Source organism: Pinus tabuliformis, chromosome 7 (assembly GCF_031772625.1).
Source record: "Pinus tabuliformis cultivar Carrire ecotype Pingquan chromosome 7, CPIR1, whole genome shotgun sequence".
NCBI classification, from domain to species: domain Eukaryota; kingdom Viridiplantae; phylum Streptophyta; class Pinopsida; order Pinales; family Pinaceae; genus Pinus; species Pinus tabuliformis.
In genome coordinates, this window is record NC_142293.1 from 843,969,805 (window position 1) to 843,975,967 (window position 6,163).

Sequence of the window (6,163 nt, forward strand, 5' to 3'; positions counted from 1 at the left end):
ATTTGGATTCTTATGGAAAATTATTGTCAACCATTTATCCCTAAATTCCTATATCTGCAATATAGCTTAAAAACACTAAAAACCAGCCTGAGATATGGGAGATTCCGCTTTATTCCATCTTGCATATTGGGTACACAGTTCATCACATTTTCTCAACCCTAAACACACCTGCGAAAAAATAACTTAATCTCCAATACAAAATACAAGAGGAGGAGCTCTGCAACTTACAACTACTCGCTACCATCTGTAACGGTTTTTACAAGAAAATACATATATCTTAGCAGACTCCACTTGAAATCTAAGATCATAGTTCAGCTAAGCAAAGCATTTTAGGCGTGGTGTTAGAATAGCCCACAATTCTCGGGCTTCGCCCAACGTGACTCCATTGAAACTTTCACTCATATTCATTCAGTTCTTGAGTTCCGATTTAAGTCATCCAAGGGAAGTCTCCGGTTGAAGCAGTGCAAGAAACTCTACCAGAAGTTGTGTGGGGCACCTTCTCCTACCTGCTCCGAACAGAAGGCATGCAAAATTTTGATCTCCATTTGCATCTATCTCAGAGCCTACCTTGCATGAATCTCTCTGGAATGAAAATTTCGGCATCCTCCCGTGACTTTGGGCTCCTCGCAATGGCCCAAACATTAACGAGAATGAGAGTATCACGGGGTTTTTCATAGCCCAATACATTGCAGGACGTACCAGCTAAGTGGCGCACCAAGAAAGGCCCCGATGGGTGGAGTCTAAGCGTTTCTTTCACCGCAGCTTGTAAATAAACGAGCTTAGGCAGGTCAGATTCGCATACCATGCGATCCATTCCAACTACACTTTCCAGCTCATCCTGAAGTTTCTTCATCACTGGCGGGTTTCTCAGCGCTTCCGACATTGCCCACTCTATCGCTGTAGGTGTTGTCTCCGCGCCACTAACCACCATGTCCTGCCAACGTTAATAGCTTGATCATGAGCTTCTCAATATCAAACTAAACTAAGGCTATTCAAATCTAATTCGACATAATACCCATCTGTTGGCCAATTTTAACTTACAAGAAGAACTCGTCGTGAAATTTCAAACTGTCTAACTTTATCTGCAGAGGCCGCAAGTAAGGCATGCCCTGGAAAGGCAACGCCAGGCGCCTTCACCATGTGGGCGATGAGGCGGGCATCTTGTTGGCTTTAGACCCCCTTTGTTTTTCTCACAGCGTGGAGATCTCCCATCTTCATAGACAAACAAGACTAAAAATCGTCGGCTGGGTACCAATTTCAATTTTTTAAAACCAATACGATTTATTTGAATATTGGTATTTTCGAGTAATAATGAATAATTAATTGTGTAGAGATGTATAATCAAAGTTTTGTCATGCTTCTGTTGTTAGGTAAGATTTAGGTAAGATTTGGAATATAATTTCAATTTTGATTATATTGAAGTTAAAATATTTATATGAATAATGATAAGAAAGCAAGTTTGTGATTTTTTGTTATTTCAAATAAATTTTGAATGTATAAATAGACTTAGCAATCTAAAAATTAAAAATGCCTAAAAGATTTTGATTAAAATTAACCATAAAAAAGTTATTTAATAAATAAGAAATGATTTAATTAGTAATAATAATAATTCTAACATATTTAGATAGACTTCCCTAAGTTAAATAATCACTAGAAAAAACATACCTCAATTAAATGGGATATTTTTTTAATATTGTATTTGAGTAATGAATTTTTCATTTAATACATTTGGCCATAGTCTAACTAGCCACAGGAATTGCCTGGAAAGTTATAGAAATTCCGTCATATTTAGAGAAAATCCGGCAAGGATTTTTGTAAATCCAAGTTATAGTTGTTAAACTTCAAAATTTTAAGTGTCCTAGACGTTTTTGATGGTGCTGAATCCATTTCCACCATCAAAAACACGATTCAAAAACTGTCTCTACAAGATTTTTTGAAATTATTTTGTCCTGATTCCAGCTACTTTTGGCCATCCGGGCAATTCCTCCACCTGCCACTTTATTCCAGCCACTTTTGGTCATGCGGCCAATTCCTCCACCTGCCACTTTTGGCCATCCGGGCAATTCCTCCACCTCGTTAGACGACTCCATAGATTTGTTTTGATGTAAATATTATTTTTTTGTTACAGTATATATATTTTAAGACAATGATGATTTCATTCTTTTCTAAAATTTAGTGAGCAAAGTGCTCTCCAATATGGTAGAGATGTTGTAATTTCTTTTATAACATTTGGCCGAGTCAAAATAAAATTAGAAAATAAATAAAAAATAAAAAACAAAAAGTTAATCATTATAATTAATAATTAAACCAACTTAGATCCATCTTAACTTGCCATTTACAAAGTGAAAAGTGACAAAAGATCAAATCTAATTTTTTTTATTAAAATATTTGAAAGAAAGATAATTCAATCATAAAAACACTAATTATCTATTATTTTAATATATTTGTTTAAATGTAAACATAATTTATAATTTTTTAAAGTTTAATAATGTTACTTAATTTAACTTAGTCACATTATGCTTAATTCAAATTTGAGTATATTGTAGAGTGCACCTTGCTTTGTTTAGGTGCAAACAAGAGTAGACAAATCTTTTCAAATCTTATCTCCCTGTTATTTTAAAAAGTATATATTTATTTTAATCCCAAAATTATTAAACATAGATAAAGATTAAAAACATAAAGAATAGAAAGTATAAACATGCTTATGGCAAAACAAATTTGAAGTCCAACATCATACATAAAAAGTGTATATTTATTTTAATCCCAAATTTATTAAACATAGATAAAGATTAAAAATATAAAGAATAGAAAGTATAAACATGTTTATGGCAAAACAAATTTGAAGTCCAACATGATACATTTTTATCCAGTATAATTAAAGTTAAAGTATTGCATTTTTATGTCAAATTAATCTTAAAAGAATAAAATTCTATAATATTGAAGTCCCCACTACACCACATATTGGAGAATGAGGTGTTGATTATATTTTTTGTCCATTTACATTTCATATAGGTTGCCCACATCTTATCAACCTTTTTAAAAATGTAGTAAAGATGTGTTACATTTAGATTGGAGCATTTTGCTACTATAACATAACATCTTTCCCTTTATGTTTCTCAAGGTGCATTTAAATATTAGAAGATTCTTTTGCACAAATATCCAAACTCCATTTTCATTTGGACTTAATGCATAACTTCCATGCAACCTCAGGCATTTATTTGCAATGGAATTTAGATACTTGTAAGTTGTGACATCAGTTTGAAACAACTAATAAGTTGTTGTAAAATGATTTTCTCTTGTTAGATGGATTTGAAAATTGGCAGTACGTTCTTGTGTCCTTTTAGGGTGTCATATATTTATGTTTTATATCAAACCTTATATTAGATCATGTAAAAAATTATATCCTAATTTGCATGGAACTTAGTCTTATTGGAATCTAAATATTCTAGTGGTATAATATAAATTGTTGCTTTTAAATGAAAATTGAAAAATATGCAATGGATAACCATCAAGTACTCTACCAAAGATTTATTATATACTTTCAATAAGAAAATAAACATGTTTCAAATGTTTAAAATTTTTGTTGAAACCTCCACAATTGTAGTTGTCAAAGTATTATAATTTAAATATATTTAATTTTTAGTTCACATGTCTACAAGTTAGATTAAGGGTATAGTCTCTAAATACTACAAGTTAGATTAAAGGGTATAGTCCCTAAATACTACACCAAGGTGAAAATTATTTTGAATTTTCAATGAAATTCTTTTGTCTAAAAAATAAACTAGGTAGATACGATATGGAGCCCTTTTAGAGTGAGTTTCTTATGGTTTTATTCAATGTTACTTTAATACACAATGGTTTTTCTTGTTTATATATATTGATTTTACTACAATTTTGGTGATAAATACAAGGAAATATTTGATTGGAGCATGCTTTTACCACATTTAATACTTATAAGTGTTTTCTCTCTAAGAATTTAATAGTGGAGGAAATCATAACATAATCCTATAACATGATGTTAAGAGATATACAATGTCCATTTATTATAATTTTAGTCTTTTAATTTTTAAAAGGTTCAAATATTAAGCATTTATTCATGTTAACATTAGTGTATATCTCATTATCCAAAGAAATGCTAAAATATATAGGGTAAAGTGTACTTTATTTTTAGATACACTAGTAAATATTAGATTAATTAAATGATAACATAAACCATATTAATTAATCTACTTTTGAGTTTTTATTAATAACATTCAATAGTCTTACTATGTTGGTCATCTTATACAATGTCCATTTATTATAATTTTAGTCTTTTAATTTTTAAAAGGTTCAAATACTAAGCATTTATTCATGTTAACATTAGTATATATTTCATTATCCAACGAAATGCTAAAATATATAGGGTAAAGTGTACTTTATCTTTAGATACACTAGTAAATATTAGATTAATTAAATGATAACCTAAACCATATTAATTAATCTACTTTTGAGTTTTTATTAATAACATTCAATAATTTTACTATATTGGTCATCTTATATGTTCCATAAGATATCTTTAGTCATATCTCATATATACAAATGCAATCACATTGATTTCAAGTTCCAAAGACTTTATTGTGAGTGTTCCATCCAATTTCGAACGGAGATTTAATAAGTCATTTGTGTGTTATGGTCATTTTGTTTTTTTCCTTATGATAAATATGTGAAAATTTAACATAAATATGTTATTGAAAGATACTTTTATAATCAAGCATTTATTAGTAAAAGGTTAATTTATTGTAAGAACATTACTATTGAAGAGTAAAATTTTAAATATAATATTTTTTAATGAGTAAAGAGAAATCCAAATTCCAACCGTAACCCGATTTTTCGGTACAATGTTCATTCAACATTGTTGTATCCGTTTCAACCATAACCGTCCATCTCAACCCTGCTTACCCCAACCAAGTAGGCATTTATTGAGTTTCAATGTTATTATGTGATCATAACGATATACCAAATCTGACATAGCTTGTAAGACAAAGGATGAATGTGGAATGTGCAATGTGCAGTAATTGCAGATAGGATTATCAGTGGTATTCAGAAGCTTCACTGTCACTCTCGATTAATGCACTGGCACATTATGACCCACGTATCCTCGGGCTCATCTTGATCTTGAGGGTCGTGGACTCTCCACCTGGAAATCCATTTCATTTCATTGTTAAGAGGATAACGAAGATTCAAACAGCAAATGCGTTTCCTGTCGGTTGTCCAAGCATACGTATTCACTTGGTAATCGGTTGTTTCTTGGTCCTTTGCACAGATCTCAGATTGGCATGTTAATTTTGGGCTTCTTGGTTTTTATATAGGTGTTTTTGACCTTGCTTACAACCCGCTGAGAGGATGAGCACGATGGCCTTTGGCAAGAAAATAACTTCCAAGGAAGTAGAATCATTGCTAAAAAGATAATGGTCATTTTTCTTTTGTCTCTATCCTTGTGTTTTTTTAGGCTCGATCTGTTGATCTCTCCGGCTCGATCTATTGATCTCTCATAAACTTATGATCTCGAGTATTTATTTGTTTCCTAAGATTTGATTTCGGGAGAAGTTTTGTTTTTTTTTTTATAAGTAAGTATTTATGAGGATTTAAATTAATAACTTATGGCAAGAAGTGTTAACCCATTCACCGTCAATCCAAAATTCATAAGCAGAAAAACTTATTTTTTCAAAATAATCTTAAATAAGTTTTAAAATTTAAATATTTTAAATAATTTTAAATTTATTTAAAATTACATTCCACACACTAAAATATAAATTTTAATTAAAATATAGTTTATATTATAAAAAGAGACAGGAAGATTAGATCACAAGTCAAGAGATGCTCTTGCATCATTAAAATTACTTTAAAAATAATATTTCCCTTACCATGGTTTCCATAACACCAATTTAAATTTCTGAAAACATCAATTTAAAATATAACGTGCAATGAGGGAGCCTTAAAAAAAAAAAATTGGGCATAGATTTTATCTTCTCCAAAGTCAAACTTGAATGGTTAAGAATGGGATCCTTAATTCTTATTGTTGAAATATTTTAATCGATCTTAATAATCTTCATGTATCTTTATGAATGCTTATAAACTATTGAGAAGGTATTATCCTGTTTTTGGGTCTTATTTTGAAATAGAA

General features: G+C 30.3%; 1 pseudogene; it reads right to left on the minus strand.

Moving 5' to 3' along the window:
• Positions 1-556: 556 nt before the first annotated feature.
• Positions 557-1,140, minus strand: LOC149250258 (cytochrome P450 71AU50 pseudogene; annotated as a pseudogene).
• Positions 1,141-6,163: the final 5,023 nt, after the last annotated feature.